Below are 26562 nucleotides of genomic sequence, written 5' to 3'. Positions count from 1 at the left end.
TCAGGGGACATTGCCTTAACAGTTGCTTGTTCAACGCTTTCCTTTACAATCGGACGGTAGTTTATCGAAAGGTAATATACGGAGCAAGTATACTGGACGTGTTGCTTTCCCAATAAAAGGTTAGCAAGTGGGTGACACAAAACCTCAAGTTTTGAGCTAAAGTTTTCAAATCTGAAACCCACCAAACCTACAAAAACAATTTGCAAACACCGGTGAAGGGTTATTCCGAAAAACTTATCTAGGGTAAAAGCTAGATTTAATTTTCAAAAGATCAAATGTTTTCATAAAGATCCAATTTCCTTAAAGGATCTAAATTTTTATAGTCATGTGGGACTGTAAACCACATCGCTACTACCATTGTTCATACCGCCGTATAGAAATCACTGATGTACAAAGTGTGAAGAATAAAGAAGTGATTCTAGTATTTTTATTTCAAGACTATATTGCTTGAGGACAAGCAACGCTCAAGTGTGGGAATATTTGATAATGCTAAAAACGAACATATATTTCATAGCATTATCTCTCAAGAAAGACAAGCTTTTAGTTGCAATTGTCCTATTTACAAGTAATATTCGTTTAAATAATAAAAGGTGAAGACAAAAGAAAGATTCGACGAATTAAAGATGCAAACGACCAAAAAGCTCAAAAGTACAAAATACAATCAAAGTGGTTCCAATTATTGATGGGAAACGTCTCGAAATTACAAGAGTACAAGACGTGAAACGCAAAATACAAGATATTAAATTGTACGCAAGGACATTCGAAAATCTGGAACCGGGACCTGAGTCAACTTTCAACGAGCGACGCAACGGAACTAAAATTATAAGTCAACTATGCACATAAATATAATATAATATATAAATAATTCTTAAAATTATATATATATTATATTTATATTTTAAATCAGTCGGCAAGCTAGGATCCAAAGTGTGTGAGCTGGAATCCAGTGCTCCGCACTCGCGGAGATTCAAAGGCAAACAAATCCGCACTCGCGGAGGCAACAGTATCCAGATGGGGCCTATAAAAGGCAACGCATTTTGCTGAATTCGATCATCTTTTTTTCTCTTCTCATTCATACGTAAATATATATATATATATATATATATATATATATATATATATATATATATATATATATATATATATATATATATATATATATATATATATATATTTATATTATAATTTTAATTTTAATTCTAATAATAAGGGTATGTTAGCAAATGTTGTAAGGGTGTAAGTCGAAATTATGTCCGTGTAACGCTACGCTATTTTTAATCACTGTAAGTTATGGTTAATGTTATTTTTATATTAATGTCTCGTAGCTAAGTTATTATTATGCTTATTTAATGCCGAAGTAATCTTTATGTTTGACTAAAAATATTAAAATTGGGTAATCGGGCTTTGTACCATAATTGGGGTTTGGATAAAAGAACGACACTTGTGGAAATTAGACTATGGGCTATTAATGGTCTTTATATTAATTAAATGATACCTCGTTAATTTAATATATAGTCTTATAATTTGATGTATTTATATATAACCACATACGCTTAACTGGGTACGGTGGGCGAGATATCTATAAATACCAATAATTGTTCATTTTACCGGACACGGAACTGGATTAATAGTTAATAGACTTGTTGAAACCGGGGTGGATTACATTCAAGGGTAATTGGTGTAATTGTTAACAAAGTAGTAAAACCTTGGTTTACACGCAGTCGATAACCTGGTGTATTCATTAAACAAAGTATTAAGACCTTGTTACAATTCGAATCCCCAATTAGTTGGAATATTTGACTTCGGGAATAAGAATAATTTGACGAAGACTTTCGCACTTTATATTTATGACTGATGGACTATTATGGACAAATCCGTATGGACATATTGAATAATCCAGGACAAAGGACAATTAACCCATGGGAATAAACTAAAATCAACACGTCAAACATCATGATTACGGAAGTTTAAATAAGCATAATTCTTTTATTTCATATTTAATTGCACTTTTAATTATCGCACTTTTATTTATTGTCATTGTATTTAATTGCACTTTTAATTATCATACTCTTTAATTATCGCAATTTTATTTTATCACACTTTTATTTATCGCAATTTCATTATCGTTATTTACTTTACGCTTTAAATTAAGTTATATTTATTTTTAATATTTTATATTAGGTTTTAACTGCGACTAAAGTTTTAAAAATCGACAAACCGGTCATTAAACGATAAAAACCCCCTTTTATAATAATAATACTACTTATATATATTTTTGTATTTTTATAAGTTAAAACTAATATAGCGTTAAGCTTGTTTAATTTTCCCTGTGGAACGAACCAGACATACTAAAAACTACACTACTGTACAATTAGGTACACTGCCTATAAGTGTTGTAACAAGGTTTAGGTATATCTATTCTATAAATAAATAAATATCTTGTGTAAAATTGTATCGTATTTAATAGTATTTCGTTGTAAAAATAATACTATTTCCTAGTACACCTCGCACACATCATATTCTCAGCCCAAAAATATAAAGGGTAAAAAGGCAAATGAAACTCACAATAATGTATTTTGTAGTAAAAATACATATGACGACATTGAACAATGCAGGGTTGGCCTCGGATTCACGAACCTATATCAATTGTATATTTATTAATACTTGTATCGCAATCGAGCAAGTTTATATATTATTATTAATAATATACTTGTTATATTATATGTTATATAGATATAGATAGTTTAATATGTTTAATTTATATATCTTATATAACTATTATTTAGCATTCTTTAATATGTTAATAATAAAAATCTATATTAGGGTCTATATAAGATATCTATATATATTTATGTATAGATTGGTACATTTTATATATATATATATATATATATATATATATATATATATATATATATATATATATATATATATATATATATATATATATATGTTTAGTTAATATCATTTTAATAATAAAAATATAGTGATATGTAATATTAATATTATTGCAGTGTATCTTTATATAAAAATATTTACTTGTAATAATACTAAAAATGATAAGAGTGATAGTCATAATAATGATTTTAGTATTTACATAATAATACTCGTGATAATTATATTACTTATGTCAATGTTAACACTTCTATTATTTATAAAAAGATATTAAGACTATTATTTACGAAAATGATAATAATTTATATTACTTTTATTATAATAATAACAATAAAAATAATAATAATAATCCTAATTTTGATTATAATACTTATTTTAGAAATAACGATAATGTTAATGCTCTTAGTTTGATTAATGATATCGATACTTCTAAAAATGTTGATAATAATGATAATATTAATAATGTTAATAAAATAATGGTGATAATAAAAATAATGATAATCCTTAATAATACTAGTAGTAATAATAATAACTAATAATAATAATACTAGTAACAATAATAATAACATTTGGTTGTAATAATCATACTAATAATAATATGTGTTAATTAATAATAATACTAATAATTATAATACTACATAAATAAAATCAAATTAATGAAAATAATTATTACAACAACAATAACAATGACAATAATGATAACAATAACAACAACAATAATGATAATGATAATAATAATAATAATAATAATAATAATAATAATAATAATAATAATAATAATAATAATAATAATAATAATAATAATAATAATAAGTATATTTAGAAAAGGAAACTACCTTAGGAAAAGCTTTAAAAAAACGAAATGTACCCAACCGGATTCGAACCCGAGACCTCTCATTCCTCATCAATACCCTCTAACCATTCTGCTAAACTCATTTTTCTACTATAATACTCCTAAAATAACTATGTAAATCCTATCTCTATCTGTTTTCTGTTTCTTTCTTCATCTTTCACAAAACCAACGACCAAAGGATCAAATCAATATACAATTAGTTAACTAAAAGGCTTTTAAGATTTTCAGAAAATTTATAATCGACCTGTATCTATCCTGAACTAATTTTGAAAGCGAAAAAAAAAAAAGAACAGCAGCTAGGCTGTCGCTGTTATTTTAAAAAAAAAATTATTGAATTTTGATTTCGATTACGTTTTGGACAAAGTTTACAACACCAATTGTGTTTCACATTACCTCTATAAAGTTTCTGTATCATCAATTGAACCTGAATCACTGAGTTGAGTTCGAATTTTCACGAAGAACAAACAGTTGACTTTTTAATTTTAAAACTTTGACCTTGAAATTCAATCTTGATTTTGCGAATTAAAGTTTGGAAATTTGCAGATAGTTTTAATAGATGAATCCTAACAACTCTGCAATTCTATATTTTGACAAATAATTCGTTTTCGAATTTTGGCGAAAAAAGGGAAAAACAGAGGCGAAGGGTTTAAGTTAAATCAATTTCTGTTTGATTTTTAGATACACTGATTAATAGTAGTGTTATAAACAATTATGAGGGAGTTAACGAATAATTGATGCAATAAAAAAAATTTGTTGTTATCCAGCCATAAAGCTCGACAGATTATTCGAAACAAAAGGAAGAAACCAAAAAAAATTAATATAATCATATGAGATGGCGTAAGAATTTGTTTCTATATTTATTATTTAATTCAGTAGATAATTTAAATAAATCTGATATTGATTCTACTAATCTTTGTTATTTATTATGATTTATATATAATTAACATTAACAATAAATACAAATTTATTAATATTAATAATAATAACATTTTCAATAATATTAATAATAAAAATAACAATAATAATTATAATGTTAACAATGAGTATAATGTTAATTATTAACAATATTGTTACTAAAGATATTAATAATACTAATGATAATAATAATAAATTGTATTATAATAATGACAATAATTATAATAGTTTACAGATTTTAGTAATACTGATTATACTAACAATATTAATAATAATATTAGTATTGATAATAATACTTAATAATAAAAATAATAATAATAATGATATTAACAATGATAATAATAATAATATTAATAATAATATTATAACAAATTACATGTATCAATTTCATATCTACGTTATATATATATAGTTGTATTAGTAATACCAATATAATACTAATAATGAAAGTAATATTAATAATGTTAGTGCAACAATTATATTTTTAATTTGTGATCACATTTATTATATTAATGTTAAAATTTATTAAATACGTTTATTTAATAATTATTTCATTTATTATATGATACCATTTATTAAATATTTAGTATTTATACCTTACAATGTTATAATAATTATTTATAGAAATCATATATATGGATTTAATTTAATATTATATATATATATATATATTCATATAATAACTTATTTTAAATATTTTATATTTATAATTTACAATACATATAATATTATTTATGTTCAGAATATAAATATATATACATTTTAATAGTAACTTATTTATTCTGTATTTTATTTTCTCATTAATAATTTCAATTGATTGGAGTGTATTTTATTAGTTCAAAATAATATCTATGTATCATTGTATTTATATATATATATATATATATATATATATATATATATATATATATATATATATATTTATTTATTTATTTATTTATTTACAAACAATAATTCGTGAATCGTCGATAATAGTCAAAGGGTATTTGATTGTATAACAACAGTTCAAAATTTTTGAGACTCAACATTACAGACTTTGCTTATCGTGTCGAAATCATATAAAGATTAAGTTTAAATTTGGTCGGAAATTTCCGGGTCATCACAAAAGAAATGTAAGCACATACATCTGAGTAAACATATTTTTTCTATTCTCAAGCTGCCTGAACATAAGGTGGCGTAGTGTTTGGGGCCTAATTTTCTCACAAAAGGTCATATGTTTAAACTAATTTCCTCATTAAAGGTCACATGTTGATACAATTTCTTCACAAGAGGCCAAACCTTACTAAAAAATACTTTCCTTTCTCTGTAGTCTGAATAGAAAAACCTTATCTAGTTTTATATATTATATAATTTACTGTATAATCTATGGTATATATAGATCCTAATTAATTAATCATGTAGGGTTTTGAGCAACTTAAAATTGATAAGTGACTCTTCGGTAGTTGTACAGGCACGAAGCTAAACTTATAAAGAAAATTGTTGAAGAGATTTCCATAGAGTTGAGTCCCATTTGGTTAGTCACAGATAAAAATTTAATAGGCATGGAGTCACGAGTTAAGGATGTTGTTTCGAGTTTAGAAATTGGTATTAATGATGTCCATGTGATAGGAATCAAGGGCATGAGAGGTAGTGGGAAGACAACTTTAGCCAGAGCTGTTTTTGATCAAATATCTCATTGTTTCGAAGGTCGAAGCTTTGTTTCGCATGTAAGGGAAATTTCACAAGCATCTCCATATGGCTTGAGTTCTTTGCTGAAACAAATTCTTTCAGATGTGTCAAAAGATCAAGGTATCACGGTAAACAATGTTTATCATGGGAAAAAAATGATGGAAAGAATGATGCCTGTTAGAAGTGTTCTTCTTGTTCTTGATGACGTAGACCACATTTATAACAACCCTCACTTTTCGATTTCTAAATTTACTAATTTGACCCTAAGGTTTACTACCTGATTGTACGTACTTATTGTTTAAGGGTTGATATATATTCAGTTTAATTAACATAGACCGAATAATTACACGCTTAAATAAATAATATGATTATAGTAAATATAAGTTATATTATATTAACTTATATATTGTAACATAATTTTATAAGGTATATAAAATGTAATACTTTTACTACATAGTAAATGTGATATATAATTAATTATAAAATAAATGCAACTATATAAAAGTGTAATAATATTTAAAAACTAATAAAATTATAAAGTAATATTATAATTAAATTAAAAATCATATTTATTAATAATATATATATCAATAACGAATATATTAATATTTTTATATTAAATTCGTATTTAATAATTAACTAAAAAAAATAGTTGATAAAAGTTTTTAGAAAAACATAAATCAAGTATTTGAAAATATATATATATATATATATATATATATATATATATATATATATATATATATATATATATATATATATATATATATATATATATATAAAACTAGATCTAGATCTACTCTTAATAAATAGATACAAAGATACAAACTACTTTTTTTATTTTAATTTCTAGATCTACTTTTAATAAACAAATAAAAAGATAAAAATACTTTTCCTTATTTTAATTTGTAACCTGCCAAAATGACTAGACATATATACTTTTTATTTTTTTAAACCCCAATTGCAAATTAATTAGGAATTCTTTTTATTTTTTTTATTCTTTACCCATCTTTTTCCAACTATAAATACAAGGCTCTAGTTACAAATTTTTTTTCACACATTTGAACATTTCCTTCTCTAAAACTTGAAGATATTTTGAGGTAAATTTTCTCTCCATTTTTCTTATTTATTTCCAATTTATTTTTTTAATTTTTATTTTTAATTTTTATTTTTTAGTCGAAACTATTAACACAAACAAATTTTTTTAAAATAATCTATAACATAATTAAATAAAAACTTTGCATGAAAATTATCAACATGAAGTTTATGATCTATAAAAATTAGTTTTCCAGATTAATAAGTCGATTTTGTATTTTTAAAAATTAATTATGTTTTTATTATTCCAGCATTTTTTTTATTTTAGTAAACATATAATGAATTTAATAAATTGTAATTTGTACATGATAATTATTAATAAGTATTATGAGATCTGAGAAAAATATTTTTTCTAATGTATATCATGTTTTTATATTATAAATAATTAAAACAGTTTATTAAATATATATACATAATCGACATATAAATAAAAATTAAGATAAATTAGGAAAAAGGTTAAATAAATTATGAAAATATTTTTCTAGTAAAGTATAATATTAAACTTAATTTATTGGATCAATACATATTATATAAAAATTAAATTCGAATTATGTATTATTTATATGTAAAAATAAGGTAAAATTTGTAATAAATAGTTTAAACAACGATAAAAATATATAAATAATTTTTATGAGATTATAAACCTTATATAAACAAGAGAAAATTATAAAAACTAAATTTTTTAGTGAAATTATATTTTTTCTTATTTAAGCTTGTTTACGATTTAAAAATAAAAATAAATACAAATTAAATACAAAACGTAATGGGAATAATTTTATAAAATTTTTATATGTTTATTGTGATATTTGGGTACTGAAAAAAATATAAAATATAAATTTCTATTCGTTTATCTATTTTTTTGTATTTTAGATACTAATCGATTAAGTAAAATCATAATTAAAGCATAAAGATTAGTTTTAATGTATAAAACATTTTTTATAATTTTCTACATATTATCTACTAATTTGAAGTCAATTAAATATTAATTAGAATTATTAGATGATTTATTTATATATAAATTTGAATTTAGATAATTTATATATATAAATTTTGATATATATATAATAAATATTAGATTTATATTAATCAAATAATATTATATAAATTTAAGATCTGTATATATATATATATATATATATATATATATATATATATATATATATATATATATATATAAGACATAATTGTTACATATTTAAACCTATCTACATAATTAAACTTATAATACTTTGTTATAAGCTTAATTTTAAAATAAATTAATAATGATAATACATTAATAATATTAAATATATTCAAACTTAATATAATATATATTTACTTTATAAGTAAATTATATCAATGTGTCGTATTTCTATATGCACATAATGTGAAGGTTATAATTAAAGATAACATACAAAGACTACAAACATCACCGCTACTTGTGGCCTAGGGTGATCCTTGTTACCATTATGGGACGCTTGTGGATCTCGAATGCCAAGACTTTGATTCTGGTCAAGAGATCCTGGGCCGCTCGGTAACAATAGATCATTCGAGTGACTTGCATGTTAGCAACGAAGTTTGGGCGAGATTGTACAACATCTTTGTTAAAAATTATAACCCGAACTTCTTAAACTAGAAGCTTACTATAAGTAGTAGCTTTCCATAAATAGTAAGTTTCCAAAAATAGAAACTTTTGAGAAATAGGAACTTTTCTTGAAAACCGTCACTGTTAATATAGTTACTATATTCATAAACATACTCTATGTCAGTTAGACATTTACTGACCGAACGTTATATCTCTAGGTTGATATCCCGGTCACTTACTTGCTTTACTTTCCTCTCTTGCGTGGAATACTTCAATTGCTATTTAAGGTAATTTTCATAGCCCCACTTTTATTGTTTATTGAACTGTTTATAACTTTCGGGGTGAGACACATGCTTGCTTTATAACTGTTTAAGTTTAGACACAAGTACTCAAATGTTATTATGCTGTCATGCTTTGATTCATGCAAATCCTCACCGTAATATCGTCAATTGCTGCGTATAAAAGGCAAACTTAATTATTGTGAATAGGCCTATTGAGAGTAACATCTCTAACCATTTGACCGTTGGTCTTTTGTTACATAATAATGATTCAACGACACTGAATAACAAAGTGTCACGGGGTAACTTTTGTTTAGTCGCGATATTACAAACTTCAGCAACACTTTTAGATTGATATGTTTGGTATCAATCAACTTTAAACTAAATCTTGTGGTCTAATGCATATTATATAAACCTATGAATTTCACTCAACCTTTTTGGTTGACACTTTAAGCATGTTTTGTCTCAGGTGACGAATAAGATAATTGCCATGACTGCTACTTGATGAATTGAATGCTGCTGCATGGAGTCTTCATTTCATTACATTTACTTTGCATTTTAAAACTATTACTATTTCAGTTTGGATTTTATGTAAACACTCTTAATGCTTCCGCTATTTTATTAATAAAGGTTTATTTCAAAACGTCTCATATAGAGTCGTTCTCGTTATACAATTGCTTGATTTGATATAATTAGTCACAAATACCCCCGGCCCTATTTGGGGGTGTGAGAGATTGGTATCAGAGCAGTTTTGCTATAGAGAACCAGGATTGCATTTTATGTGTGCCTTATGTGTTAGCTAGGGTGCTTTAGCAATCTTTAGGACTATAGCATTTTCTGCCTTAGTTTTAATTGCGTATATCTTATTATCTTGCTATCTGTTACCTATAATTTTACCTCTTGCCTTACGTCTTCCTTAGAACGCTTGTAACCTTCCTTCTTTCATTTTTTTAGAATAACTAGCATGAACCCTATCATCATTACCGACACCGAGGAATCCGATTTCGAGAGATCTGTCCACACGCCTAGTTACCCTCCTATTTCACTACCGACATCACCTACTTACACCCCTGCTACACCACCTGTTTCTCTAACTTATATTCCAGCTACCCCACTGATGTGTTGCGAGGTGTATACGAAATAGTTATATTTTTATTGCGAAATACTATTAAATACGATACAATTTTACATAAGTTATTTATTTATTTATAGAGTGGATATACCTAAACCTTGCTTCAACACTATAGGCAGTTTACCTAATCGTAAAGTAGTGTAGTTTTTAGTAAGTCCGGTTCGTTCTGCAGGGAGCTAGCTGAGTTTAACACTATATTTATTTTAAACTATATTTGTATCAATATATATATATATATATATATATATATATATATATATATAATACTATTATTATTATAAAAGGGGGTTTTTACCGTTTAGTGACCGGTTTGTCAATTTTATGTCTTAAGTCACAATTAAAACCTAATGTAAAATATTAAATATAAATACAACTTAATTTAAAGCGTAAAGTAAATGACGATAAATAAAAGTGCGATAATTAAAAGTGCGATAAATAAAATGACGATAAATAAAATTGCGATAATTAAAAGTACGATGAGATATAAAATAAAGGAATTATGCTTATTTAAACTTCCGTAATCATGATGTTGACGTGTTGATTTTAATTTATTACCATAGGTTAATTGTCCTTTGTCCTGGATTATTCGGTATGTCCATCTAGTTTTGTCCATAATAGTCCATCAGTCATAATTATAAAGTGCTTAGGTCTTCGTCAAATTAATCTTATTATCCGAAGTCAAATATTCCAACTAATTGGGGATTCAAACTGTAACAAGGTCTTAATACTTTGTTTAATGAATACACCAGGTTATCGACTGCGTGTAATCCGAGGTTTTAATACTTTGTTAACAATTACACCAATTACCCTTGAATGTAATCCACCCCTGTTTTAATGAGTCCAGTGACTATTAATCCATCCTCGTATCCGGTCAAATGAAAAATAATTTGTATTTATAAATATCCCGCCCACCATACCTGATTAAGAGTATGTGGTTATATATAGATACGTCAAATTGTAACCTTTATATTAAATTAACGAGGTATCGTTTAGTTAATATAAAGCCCATTAATAGGCCATAGTCTAATTTCCACAAGTGTCGATCTTTTGTCCAAACCCCAATTATGGTACAAAGCCCAATAACCCCGTCTTTAATATTTAGCCCAACATCATGATTACTTCGATTTAAATAAGCATAATAATAACTTAGCTACGAGACATTAATTTAAAAAGGTTGAACATAACTTAAAGTGAGTATTAATCGCGTAGTGTTACACGGACAGAATTTCGATTTACAAACTTACAACATTCGCCACTATAACCTTATTATTATTAACTTAAAATTAAAATTAAAATTAAAATTATAAATATAAATATATTGAGAGAGAGTAAGATATATGATATGGTGTACATATTTCGGCCAGAATTCGTTGCATTTATAGGACCTGACCATACTATTCCAGCCACGCGATCGCATGGAATATAGGCTTCATGGCCATGCGATCGCATGGACCTCTGTGACAGCACATAATGATTCCAAAAACATGGGCGGCTTGATTTATTTATTATATAATATAATATATATAATTATTTATAATTATATATATATATATATATATATATATATATATATTCTTGTGCATCGTTGACTTGTAATTTTAGCTCCGTTGCATTGCGCGTTGATAGTTGGTTCATGTCTCGGTTTCGGATTTTTTGAACGTCCTTTCGTATGATTTAATATCTTGTACTTTGCGTTTCGAGGCTCGTACTCTTGTAATTTTTAGACGTTTCTTATCAATAATTTTAACCACTTGGATTGTACTTTGTACTTTTTAGCTTTTTGGTTATTTGCGTCTTCAAATCGTCGATTCTGTCTTTTGTCTTCACCTTTTATTATTTAAACGAATATCACTTGTAAATAGAACAACTTCAACTAAAAGCTTGTCTTTCTTGAAGGATAATGATATGAAATATATGTTCGTTTTTAGCATTATCAAATATTCCCACACTTGAGCGTTGATTGTCCTCAAGCAATGTAGAACTTGAATATAACTATACTAGAATCATTTTTTTATTCTTCACACTTTGTACATCAGTGATTTTAATACGGCGGTATGAACAATGGTAGTAACGATGTGGTTTACAGTCCTACATGGCTATAAAAATTTAGATCCTTTAAGAAAATTGGATCTTTATGAAAACATTTGATCTTTTGAAAATTCAATCTAGCTTTTACTCTAGATTAGTTTTCCACAATAACCCTTCACCGGTGTTTGTAAAATATTTTTGTGGGTTTTGTGGGTTTCAGATTTGAAAATTTTAGTTCAAAACTTATGGTTTTGTGTCACCCACTTGCTAACCTTGTATTGGGAATGCAACAAGTCCAGTATACTTGCTCGGTATATTACCTTTCGGTAAACTACCGTCCGGTTGTAAAGGAAAGCGTTGAACAAGCAACTGTTAAGGCAATGTCCCGTGACATGCTTTTGATTATGGTCTATATCGTGTTGGATGCAATTACTATCCTTTGTAGGAGCAATAGTAAAGATCACCCTATAGTTTTTCGGTCTGGCGCAAGATCCTGTCTTCGACCATGCTATGCAACAACCGTTCTTACGGTTGACACCCGATTTGGTTCAGGTGACCTAATGAATTCCGGTGAATTCTTAAGATTTTACGTTCAATGGTAATGAACGCATTGAAAATGGGTTTTCAGAAAACAAATCGATTTGTAATTTTGATCAAAATATTTTCTCGTTCAAGCTCGAGTTTAGATATCATCGAATTCCATGAGTTTGAATTCTCAATCTTTAAGGTCAATCTCAAGGATTGAGTAATATCAGGCTTAAAAGCTGATTTTTGATCTTTAAGGAGATTATCCTTTCTGGGGATCTGATTCATTAGTCTTATAAGCTAATTTGCATGGTACTCCCCCATTATACGAGACAGATCCTCTCATGGTTAGGATAAGTCTGACCACTTGGCGACCCTGTTTGATGCTAAGGTCCGAGGATTTCCAGCTGATTTTCGAGAAAACTTTTCAAGGTTTTTCGTAGTCTCTACAACTGGTCTGGACGACAACTTCCTGACCTAAATCAAGATGCGCGTGTCTTTTTTTCGAAAGACTTACTTCCTTTTAAATTAAATTTATATTACAATAAACTGGGTAAAACTGATTAATATCGTTCAAAACAAAAGTATCTTTAATTATTTGTACAAAAATATGTGATATATGTTCTAAATAACTTGGTAAATTTTTCCCACACTTGGCTTTTATTTTTCTTTCTCTGCCTTTTTATTCTCTTCTATTCCATTTTAAATGAATTCAAGCGTTTTGGGTTGTTTCTCAATTTATGTCCTTTCCGAGGTAACAATAATTTCGGTGTTAACACCTAGTTTTATCGTTTATAAATATGTATAAACATGATTTTGAGTTCATTTAGTTGAAAATTTTTAAAATTTTTTACTAGAAGTGGGTAGTCATTATATAAGACTAGGGCTGTTCTTTATTATCAGAGAGCACTAGATTCTAATACAACTACTGCGTTACTAGTATTTTAACGGTGGCTATTAAACCAAGTGTATAAATCAATTTTTAAAATCCGAAAGAATTTAATCCCTTCCCACACTTAAGAACTTGCAATGCCCACATTTGCAAGAAATCAGTAACAATTTAAATTATTGAGGGTGATTAGCGTAGAAAAATGATTAAATTTTACCAAAGTTTCCAAACATATTGTTGTTTGTGTTGAATGATAAATGGTGCACATCATTTGTTCATTCCTGCAGTTGTTATTTCACATATATTTTGCATCTTGTCGTCAAAATTAGTTGATTTTGCTGAACTTAATGCCAGTCTTTGAAAATGCGCTATTTTACCCTGTTGTGTACATGAGATAATATATATACAATACAAATATAAACATGCATGGTAATTTGAAATGAGACTTAATATCCCACTTTCAAATTACAAAAATGATATATTAGTACAAAATAATAAAAATGTTAAACATTACATAAAAGTATCAAAATGTTATATGTTTAACATAAATAGATAAAAATAATAAAAGATAAGAAATCACCAATGGAACACTATTGATTTGGATAGGGTTCCAGTTCATATCATCGCTCGAGTTCCATGGTTGGTGATAGGTGTTCTGGTAGGCTTGGTTGGGGTCGTACAGGTCAAAGGGTGGTCGCATGTCGGGCTGATGTGGTGGGTAAAAAGTAGCCCGAGTCGGGATGTAGTTATTTGGTACCTGATATGATAGCTGGCTCATGATTTGGTGCTGATGAACTTGCCAGCTATCGTGTTGGCGTTTCCTGGATCACTCATACTCATTCGCGGCTTGCCACTGTTCATACTGATGATGCCTATCCTCATTACTCATTTTCACCTTATCTATACGCTGAAAAACGTCAGTAAAACTATCCCTAATGACATCCCTGATGTTATCTGATTCCTCCATCTCCTCATCTGAACCCCTCTTTACCTGTGGATGGGGGCCATGATATAGTATTGGCATATTGTGCCTTCATTTTAGTACCTTTGCACCCTGATATACCTGCAAACCTATAGTATCGGTTTATTCCTCAACTACAATCATTGGACCCCCGTGTTCCCTATCTACACCTAAGTACTATCCAATGAGAGTAACAAAAATACCACCTCCTATTATTCCCCCGTCCTGTATACCTTCCACAACTTTGAACAAATAATACCCAACACAGTAGGGAATATTAACAAAGCCTCTAGTGTCTCGAATGCACTTAAGGTAAAATAAATAGTTTAGAGTCATTTTCTCCTTGTTTTTACCTCTTTGTGTAATCGAGTTAGCTAAAAATCTATGTATTATACGGAGCTCGGCTCTATTAATATCTAAATAGGAGTTTCTTCCTCCCCGTGTAAAAACATTAAAATTTGACATACGCCTCCATACGGCGTTAGCATTAAAATCTCTATCTACCCTCTCATCGTGATAAATTAAAGCTGTACAATTAGGTGATAATAATTCAGTGTGGGTGTAAATCTGTAAAGCTCTAGCCATGTCTATCATAGATATCCTGTATATCCTACCTCCAAGTAAAAATCTAAGAAAAGTCTTATCGTCTAACCTATCTACATCCTTATTTAAGTCTATAGTACTCATTAGCTCAACACACCACTCCTTATATACAGGCCCACGAGTGGTAAATAAACGTTCCCAGTCGGGAAAATCAGAGTTCCCATACCTTTGGATTAGTAGCTGCCTAACTGAGTTTGCTAGGTCGACCTTTACCAAAGGCTCCCAATCGATTTCCCTCGGTACTTTCACATTTTTCGTCACCAGTTTATATTTGTTACTTTGGTACGTTGGGTAATCTCTCCAGCTTCGATCAAATCTAAGATTGGGATGTAACTCCTCTTCATGAATTCTTGAGTTCTCTATTACATGATGAACGGGAAATACTACGTAGGCAATAAAAAATTGTAGTTCTGGTTCATAGTATGACACGTATTGATCATAATGTTATTGTTGTTCAGGTTGTGGTTCCGGTTGCGGTTCTTGATCAGGTTCTTGTTCAGGTCGTCTAGATGATGATGCACCGTCCGTATCTGTATTTCTCTGCAAAACACATTAAACACAAAATTTGTGCATCCAAATATGCATTAGTGTTAGCAAATAATAAATTAACATAATTATAAAGACATGTTTAATCATCATCAAACTTATACACATTTTCATATTTTTATCAATTCTACAATTTTTCAAATTAGCATATATGAAAAGGTATACAAAGTTCATAAGCATTCAACTCAAATAACATGTTAAAATAACCATTACTAGCAATTAAACAAGTTTCAAATGGCAATTACATCAATTTAATCAAGTTCATAAATTTTAGACTTAAAAAGTCCACTTTGATGTTCAAAAATTATGTTTAGGATCAAAGTTTGGATCATTTAGCTACCTAAACATGTTACACTACTTAATTTAGTAATAATTCATAACAAAAATCGGCCATAACCTGTTTATATCAAAAAGCCCCAAATTGCTCAAGAACACAAACCCTAGATTTCTAAAAATTTTGAAGTTTAAGGCTTCAAATCATGTTAAATAGCATCAATCTAGGTTATACATGCATAATATACTAACAATTTAACTCTAATTATACTAGAAATTATTAAACTAAGATTACTGCAATTAATTGAAATTATCACAAAAATTAGGAAATTTAGGAGTTTAGAGGTGAAATTTTTACCTTTCTGCTTCCCCATTTGAGAAAAGACATGATTATAGCGGATTATAGAACGAAATTTGGTTGATTTTGGTGAAAAAATGGTGAAATTTGAGAGTGTTTGTGTGTGTTTTCGTGGGTGTATGTGTGTGTAGAAGTGAGACAGAACCCAGCGAGCTTGTTCTTTTTGATCTGTCCAGCTTTTGTGGTCCATGCGACCGCATGGTTTTACAAGGCAAACCCCATGCGATCGCATGGGGTGTAATTCTTTTTTTTTTATATATATATAAAAACCTTTATCTTGTAAAACACTTAATTAATTTAATTTTAAAAATTTGTTTCTTTTTAGAATGAGGGCGTTTCGGTACGTTGACCTAGTTCGTCCCTCGACTAAATTTTGAAATTTGTCATTTTGAAGCGTTTATTTTAAAAACAAAGATTTTTGGGTTTTTTAAATGTTTTTGGCATACTTTAATTCAATAAGATTAAAAATAATGGTAATAAAATTTCTCGTCCCGCCCTTGGGTAAAGCAATTTCGGTTCAACGACCTAGTCTTCAACTCACGACGAATTTTAAAAATCATATTTTTAACTTAATGAAATAAAGTACATTTTTGTTTTTAAATTCACACCAAACTTAAATTTAAAATGCATAAAATTTCATATAAATATTAATAATATTTATAAACATTAATTTTACAATCTTACATTTGGAAATAATATAGTTATATATTAATTTTTTTTCTTTTAAAGTAAAAATAAAAATCTTTTTGGTCTTTTATCCCACTTTAATCAATCAAATATTATCAAAAATATACGTCCCTCTTTTGGGTAAAGTAATTTCGGCTATATTACCTAGTTTTACTCCTGACGAATTTTTGAAATATTTTGGATTGATTAATTAAAGATATTTATACCTTATGAATAAACGGTAAATTTCGCAGTGATGCATTAAATTTTTGTATGATATCAATAATTTCAGTTTCGCATACCTAATTTTATTGAATATCAATTTAATACTTTATAGTGAACGATTCAGCGTTTATTATCAAAAGGTTAAAAGCAATAAAATAAAATAAAAAAAATAAAAACGGTACATACCTACCTGTGAGATAGAATTCTCAGAGACCTGCTTTAGCCGACTCATAGGAGAGTCGTGTGATTTGGTTTTCCATAGCTACATAGGCGTAGCCTCGATTTTTCAATAACTTTTCTTCTAAACATATGAACGGTCCTTCTCTGCATAGAGTAACAAATTCGGTATTTGAATATGTATGATTGTTCGAACATTTACCTTCGTGTGACCATTTTCCGCATTTATGACATCTTTCAAGGTGTTGTGCTCTTCTTTTTGTTGCGGATTTTGATTTTCCTTTACCAAAATATGTCTTATGATGATTCTTCTTGAGTTCTTTCCTCACTTCATCCATTTTTCCTCTTATGAATGATACCAGTTCACTCGGGAAGATGTTATTATTACGTTTAGTAATCATAGCGTGTAGTAGTAGACCATGGTTCAGATCAAAGGAATTCTTCATCTTGTAAAACCTAAAAGAAATAAAAATTCAGAATGGGGGGAGAAGACTAGTTCTTTAGGGTCTGCTAGGGAAAGACCATTCGGATTCCATTTTTGAGAACTACACGAAAACAGAAAATCTAACTCTAACAGAAATATATATTATCCTTAAAAAGACTTGATTCTCCCCAAACTTAGTTAGCTGTGGTGTTGAAATTGTGATTAACTTCATTGTTATCTTCAATTGGATCATCAACAACTTGCATATCTCTGACTTTGGCTTCAAGCCATTGATTGATTTCTACTGTAACATTCACAAATTCAATTAACATTGCCTTTTCTTTAGGCGACAAATTGGATACTAATCGGTTACATAACTTAAAGTTCCCCTTAATCCTAGCATCTTGAATCCGTTTATAAAGTTTCTTCGTTGAACTGTTGAAAACGGGTTCATCTAATTTCGTATCAATAACGGAGTTCTTAGTTATCGGGTTATCATTAGGTGTTTCTTCATCTTTTCCACACATAGGCGTTTTTATGGGTTCAACAGTTTTGGTTGGTGGAGATCTAAACTTTCGGTTCACAAAGCTAACCGATTTATCACCATCCCTAAGTGTCATTCTACCTTCTCTTACATCAATGAATGCTTCGGTGGTTGCTAAAAATGGGCGACCTAAAATTAGAGGAATATCAAGGTCTTCCTCCATATTAATAACTATGAAGTTTGCAACAATGGTCAAACTTCCCACTTTAAGAAGTAAATTATTGGTTATTCTAACCGGGTGTTTGATGGTTTGGTCAAATAATTGAACACATATGCTGGTTGGTCTTAATTTACCCATACCTAATCTTTTGTATAAGGAAAGAGGCATAACATTTGCACTTGCTCCTAAATCTGTGAGTCCATTATACATAGCACCATCATTAAGCAAGCAAGAAATGATAAATTCACCTCGGTCTCCTACTTTAGTAAGTAGAGTTGGTTTGTTAACCTTTTCCGGGTGATCTTTTCTTGGTTCTTTCACTTCTACTTGAACTTCTTGTTCACATTTTTCTTCATTTCTTGGAATGGGAGGTTTGCATAGGAATTCTTCTTCATCACTCCAATTTAAAGCTTCCCCGTCTTCCAATTTTGGTTTTTCATATGTTGTTGATAACATATTTATGTTTTCATTCTGAGGGTTTTCTTGGGTGGTGAAATTATGATTGACTTCAATGTCAACTTCCATTAGACCATGTATGTAATGTTTAACTCTGTGACCATTAACTTTAAATTCAATCCCATTTGAATTTATCAACTCTATTGTTCCATATGGGAAAACTCTTTTGACTATGAATGGTCCAGACCATCTTGATTTCAATTTTCCAGGAAATAGCTTGAATCGTGAATTGAAAAGAAGAACTATATCTCCTTCTTTAAATTCTTTTGAACTTCTGATTCTTTTATCATGCCATTTATTCGTTCTTTCTTTATAGATTAACGAATTTTCATATGCTTCATGTCTTAATTCTTCTAATTCGTTTAATTGACTTAACCGTAGATGTCCGGCTTCATGCAAATCAAGATTACATGTCTTCAAAGCCCAAAATGCTTTGTGCTCAATTTCTACTGGAAGGTGACATGCTTTTCCGTAAACGAGTTTAAAAGGTGTGGTTCCAATTGGAGTTTTATAGGCTGTTCTAAAAGCCCAGAGTGCATCCTCTAATTTCATGGACCATTCCTTCGGATTTGATCCTACGATTTTCTCTAGAATACGTTTTAAAGCTCGCAAGAAATGATAAATTCACCTCGGTCTCCTACTTTAGTAAGTAGAGTTGGTTTGTTAACCTTTTCCGGGTGATCTTTTCTTGGTTCTTTCACTTCTACTTGAACTTCTTGTTCACATTTTTCTTCATTTCTTGGAATGGGAGGTTTGCATAGGAATTCTTCTTCATCACTCCAATTTAAAGCTTCCCCGTCTTCCAATTTTGGTTTTTCATATGTTGTTGATAACATATTTATGTTTTCATTCTGAGGGTTTTCTTGGGTGGTGAAATTATGATTGACTTCAATGTCAACTTCCATTAGACCATGTATGTAATGTTTAACTCTGTGACCATTAACTTTAAATTCAATCCCATTTGAATTTATCAACTCTATTGTTCCATATGGGAAAACTCTTTTGACTATGAATGGTCCAGACCATCTTGATTTCAATTTTCCAGGAAATAGCTTGAATCGTGAATTGAAAAGAAGAACTATATCTCCTTCTTTAAATTCTTTTGAACTTCTGATTCTTTTATCATGCCATTTATTCGTTCTTTCTTTATAGATTAACGAATTTTCATATGCTTCATGTCTTAATTCTTCTAATTCGTTTAATTGACTTAACCGTAGATGTCCGGCTTCATGCAAATCAAGATTACATGTCTTCAAAGCCCAAAATGCTTTGTGCTCAATTTCTACTGGAAGGTGACATGCTTTTCCGTAAACGAGTTTAAAAGGTGTGGTTCCAATTGGAGTTTTATAGGCTGTTCTAAAAGCCCAGAGTGCATCCTCTAATTTCATGGACCATTCCTTCGGATTTGATCCTACGATTTTCTCTAGAATACGTTTTAAAGCTCGGTTGGTATTTTCAACTTGTCTACTTGTTTGTGGATGATAAGCGGTTGAGATTTTATGAGTTACTCCATATCTTTTGAGAACTTTCTCAAGTTGATTATTACCAAAATGAGTACCCCGATCACTTATTAAAGCTTTCGGTGTTCCGAACCTAGTAAAAAGACATTTTAGAAAGTTGACTACAACTCGTGCATCGTTAGTTGGGAGAGCTTGTGCTTCCGCCCATTTAGATACATAATCAATGGCAACGAGAATGTAGAGATTATTATGAGATTTTGGAAATGGACCCATAAAGTCAATACCCCAAACGTCAAATACTTCACACACTTGAATGACATTTTGTGGCATTTCATCACGTTGACTTATTTTTCCGGCCCTTTGACAAGCATCACGGGATTTACAGAGAAGGTGTGCGTCTTTGAAAATTGTAGGCCAATAGAATCCAGCATCGTAGACTTTTTTTGCTGTGAGTTGAGGCCCATAATGTCCTCCTGTTGGTCCTGTGTGACAATGGTTTAAGATTTAACTAGCTTCATCTCCGAATACACATCGGCGTATTATTCCATCGGGACAACTTTTAAATAAATGTGGATCTTCCCAAAAATAGTGTTTTATATCACTAAAGAATTTCTTTGGTTTTTGGTACGACAACCCTTTTTCAAGGAATCCACATACTAAGTAGTTTGCATAGTCTGTAAACCATGGAATTTCATTATAATCGATCTTCAAAAGATATTCATCAGGAAAGTTGTCTTGTATGGCCAATTCTTTTAGAACTTCTAATTCGGGATTTCAAGACGAGAAAGATGATCAGCGGCGAGATTTTATGCTCCCTTCTTGTCTCGGATTTCAATATCGAACTCTTGTAAGAGTAAGATCGAACGGATTAATCTTGGTTTGGCATCTTGTTTTGAAAATAGATATTTAAGAGCAAAATGGTCGGTATAGACCACCGTTTTAGCTAGAACGAGTTATGAACGAAATTTGTCAAAAGCAAAGACAATAGCAAAGAGTTCTTTTTTAGTAGTTGTATAATTCGTATGTGCTCCTTGTAACGTCTTATTAGCGTAATAAATAGGTTGAAATCATTTTTCAATCCTTTGTCCTAAAACGGCTCTCATTGCAAAATCACATGCATCACACATGAGTTCAAATAGTAGATTCCAATTTAGAGTTATCATGATCGGCGCATTAGTGAGTTTTTCTTTAAGAATATTAAAAGATTTGATGTATTCATCCGAAAAGATGAATGGAGCATCCTTTTCTAGGAGTTTATTCATAGGAGTGGCAATTTTAGAAAAATCTTTTATGAAACGTCGGTAAAAACCGGCATGCCCTAGAAAACTCCTAACTCCTCTAACATTGGTGGGATGTGGAAGTTTAGCAATTACATCTACTTTAGCTCTATCCACTTCAATTCCTTCCTTTGAAATTTTATGACCAAAAACGATGCCTTCTTTAACCATGAAATGGCATTTCTCCCAATTAAGAACTAGATTTGATTGCTCGCATCTAATAAGCATTCGTTCAAGATTAACTAGACATGTTTCAAAAGGATCACCGAAGACTGAAAAGTCATCCATGAAAACTTCCATGCATTCTTCTATCATGTCGTGAAAAATCGCCATCATGCACCTTTGAAAGGTTGCAGGGGCGTTGCAAAGTCCAAATGGCATGCGTTTGTAAGCAAAAGTACCATAAGGGCACGTGAACGTGGTTTTCTCTTGATCCTCGGGTGCTATTTGAATTTGAAAATATTCGAAAAAACCGTCAAGAAAACAATAGTAACTATTCCCGGCTAACCTTTCCAACATTTGATCAATGAAAGGTAAGGGAAAGTGATCTTTTCTGGTGGCGTCATTTAATTTTCTATAATCAATACAGACACGTCATCCTGTTACAGTCCTAGTAGGAATAAGCTCATTTTTTTCATTTGTGATGACAGTCATTCCACCCTTCTTAGGTACGCATTGAACTGGACTTACCCATGGACAATCAGAGATTGGATAAATTAAACATGCATCTAGCAGTTTAATAATTTCTTTTTTAACAACATCTTGCATATTAGTATTTAGTCTTCGTTGGCGTTGCACATAGGTTTTATGGCCTTCTTCCATAAGGATTTTATGTGTGCAATACGAATGACTTATGCGTTTAATGTCATGAATCTTCCATGCAATAGCTAGTTTATGAGCTTTTAGCATAGAAATAAGTCAAGATTTTTCATTTTTCGTAAGAGAAGACGATATTATTACAGGTAATTCAGATTCACCATGTAAATAAGCGTATTCCAAATGGTTTGGAAGAGGCTTTAACTCTAATGTCGGTGGTTCTTCTATCGATGATTTGTATCGATATATGTCTTCCTCTTTTAGCATTTGAATTTCTTCTGTTGTTAGTTCGTATTCATTAGCCATGAGTGTAGCTAACATTTCAGCTTCATCAATTGGTTCAGTTCCTTCTCCTAAAGAACATTCTCCTGTTCCTTGTAATTCTGGAAATTCTTGTAACAATTCTGCATGTGAATCTATAGTTTGAATGTAATAACATGTATCATCTACAGATTGCGATTATTGCATGGCTCTATCAACAGAAAAGGTAACACTTTCGTCCTCTATACTTAGGGTCAGTTTCTTACCGAACACGTCTATTATTGCTTTGGCCGTGTTTAAGAATGGTCTTCCTAATATAAGAGGAACTCGGGAATCTTCTTCTATGTCCAGAATAACAAAATCTACTGGAAATACTAAAGTACCAACTTTAACTAGCATGTTTTCCATTATCCCACTAGGATATTTTACTGATCGATCGGCTAGTTGTATGCTTATTCGTGTTGGTTTCAATTCTCCGAGGTCTGGTTTAGCGTATAGTGAATACGGCATTAAATTTATACTAGCACCTAAGTCTGCCAATGCTTCTATTGAACTAAGACTACCCAGAAAACATGGAATTGTGAAACTTCCTGGATCTGAGAGTTTTTCTGGTATCTTATTCAACAGCACTGCAGAACAATTAGCATTCATTATAACAGCCGAGAGTTCTTCCATTTTCTTTCTATTTGTGATTAGATCTTTCAGGAATTTAGCATATCTAGGCATTCCTGAAATCACATCAATGAAAGGAAGATTGACATTTATTTGTTTAAACATATCCAAGAATTTAGATTGCTCGGCTTCAAGTCTTTCTTTTCTCATTTTACTTGGGTAAGGAAGTGGTGGTTGGTATGGTTTAACATAAGGTTTAGCCTTAACTGTGTTATCTTCATTAACCTTTTCAACTACCGGTTCTGAATCCTTCTCTTGTTCAAGTTGTGGTGCCTGTGTAGTAGGAATAGCGTCATCAGAAATTACAGGCATTTCAGGTGGTTTAAGTGTAATACCACTTCTCGTGGTAATGGCTTTAGCTGTTTCATTCCGGGGGTTAGCATTTGTATCGCTAGGTAAACTTCCCGGTTTTCTTTCACCTATCAACCTTGCTAGGTTGCTTACTTCTTGTTCCAGATTTTGAATAGAAGCTTGTTGATTTCTAAATGCTTGAGCATTTTGTCCATTAGTTTGTTTCTTGGATGTGAAAAACTTCGTTTGAGATTCAACTAGCTTCAACATCATATCTTCTAAATTTGTCTTTTTATCATCGGTTTGTGGTGGTTTATTTGGAAAAATATGTCTTTACTGATTGTAAGTATTAGTAGATACTTGTTGATTGCTAGGACCTTGTTGGTTGTTGTATGGAACATTTCGGTTATAATTCTGATTTTGATTATAGTTTGCTCTTGCGGTTGATAATTATTTTGATAATTATTTCCAGGCCTTTGGTTCATGTATGAAACATTCTCTCTTTGTTTCATTGTTTGTTCAATACTGAGACAATCTTTTGTCAAATTTGGTCCTCCACACTGCTCACAACTAATTCGTATTACGTGAATATCCTTAGTCATCTTTTCCATTCGTCTCTCGAAAGCATCTAACTTTGCGGAAATGGAATCAAAGTCATGGCTAGAATCGGCTCTAGCTGCTTTAGATGATCTAACGATGTCTTTTTCTTGATTCCACTCATGTGTGTGGGAGGTAGTGCTATCAATAATTTTGTAAGCTTCAGTTGCAGTTTTCTTCATAATGGAACCCCCAGCTGCTATATCGATGTCTTTTCGTGTAGTAATGTCGCATCCTTGGTAGAATATTTGTACTATTTGATAAGTGTCTAAACCATGTTGAGGACATCCACTTAACAACTTTCCAAATCTTGTCCATGCTTCATATAAAGTTTCATTTGGCTTTTGCGTGAACGTAACAATTTCTCCTTGAAGTCTCACAGCTTTAGATGCCGGAAAGAATTGTTTAAGAAATTTCTCAACTAAAACATCCCATGTGTCAATCGCCCCTTTAGGTAACGATTCTAACCAATCTTAGGCCTCTCCCTTTAAATTCCAGGGAAATAACATGAGATATATCTGTTCATCCTCAACTTCTCTGATTTTGAATAGTGTACAAATCCTATTAAAGGTACGAAGATGTTCGTTTGGATCTTCCTTCGGCGCACCACTAAATTGGCATTGATTAGTTACCATGTGTAGGATTTGTCCTTTAATTTCATAATCTGGTGCATTAATGTCTGGTTGAGTAATTGCGTGACCTTGGCCAGTGCGTTTAGCCCTCATTCAATCTTCCATACTTAGAGGTTCCGGATTTTCCATGATTGAGTTTGTTGAATCTGAATCACTAGAGGATTCTGATTTAATGGTTTCTTTCTCGACAATCTCTGGATGAGTGATTTGTGGTTCAGGAGGAATGATTAGTGGTTCAGGATCTCTGAATTGTCCCTGAATATCCTCCGGATTCTCAATTGTGAGGTCGGGTTCAAAAAATGGATTATCGAAAATTTGAATTGGAGTACTTGGTCGACTAGATGACGATTCTAAAGAAAAATCAACGGCGACAATATTGGCTAGATGTCTTGATCGAGTTACAGGTGGTGAACATATGAAAGGTGGTGAACGGTTTGCTCGGTGCATTCACTGAATATCCTATTAGTTATAAAGATAAAAATTATATAAGCTATCAAATTAATAGACTTTTTTGATTTTGCCCACGTTTTGAATAGCCAATAGATGCAGCAGGTAGTCAGGACCCTTTAAATCAGAAGCCCACAACTCGCCACTAACAAATCCAACTATTAATACGAACCAGAAAATTTTGGATGTCTATCAATTTAACCGCTTAAAATAATTTTTCGTCGAAATTTAAAGAAGATAAAGAAAATTCTATGTCCTAAAAACTAGAGCGTAGAAATGAGAAAGAAAAAGATTGCGTCGAAAAACGTCAAAAAATAAAAGGTCGAAAAATAAAAAGTCGAAAAACAAAAATAAGAAAGTAAAGCGTCGATACTTAAAAGTCTAAAAACTAAATATTAAAAGTTGCGTCTAAAGGAATTAAAGCTTAAAAGAATTCTATATCCAAAATGGTAATAACTTAAAAGGCACTAAAATCTATAAAATATGAAAGCGATAAGCGACGCCGTAAAATTTTAAAGCACCTAAATCTTAGTCTAAAGAAAAAATACTTAAGGAATTTTACGGCAAAGCCTAAAAATCTAGAAATATAAAATGGCTACGGCAAATAATAAATTTAAAACTAAGTACGAACGATAAATATACAATTTACGAATTAAACGATTAAAAATATACAATTAAAAATAATAAAATTACTTATTTTTATAAAAATATTATTTTTATATTATTATTTTATAAAAGTATTAATTTTATAATTAATAAAACTAATTAAAACTTAAAAACACAAATTTTATTAAAAACTAAACTAACTATTTAATAACTAAACCCTAATCTTAATTAATAATAATAATAACCGTAAACCCTAATTTGGTCGGAC

General features: G+C 30.0%; 1 non-coding gene and 1 pseudogene across 1 annotated transcript; both read left to right on the top strand.

Moving 5' to 3' along the window:
• The window catches only part of LOC139842093 (TMV resistance protein N-like), a 283902-nt pseudogene that overhangs the window by 195809 nt on the left and 61531 nt on the right, over nt 1–26562 (top strand).
• Nucleotides 24880–24986, top strand: LOC139845842 (small nucleolar RNA R71). Its single transcript, XR_011758598.1, has one exon. It is a non-coding gene; the product is annotated as a small nucleolar RNA R71 (small nucleolar RNA).

The sequence above is a fragment of the Rutidosis leptorrhynchoides genome, chromosome 4 (genome assembly GCF_046630445.1).
Source record: "Rutidosis leptorrhynchoides isolate AG116_Rl617_1_P2 chromosome 4, CSIRO_AGI_Rlap_v1, whole genome shotgun sequence".
In the NCBI taxonomy this organism is placed as follows: domain Eukaryota; kingdom Viridiplantae; phylum Streptophyta; class Magnoliopsida; order Asterales; family Asteraceae; genus Rutidosis; species Rutidosis leptorrhynchoides.
The sequence above is the reverse complement of the archived record's forward strand: the minus strand, read 5'-3'. Positions and strand labels throughout refer to the sequence as shown.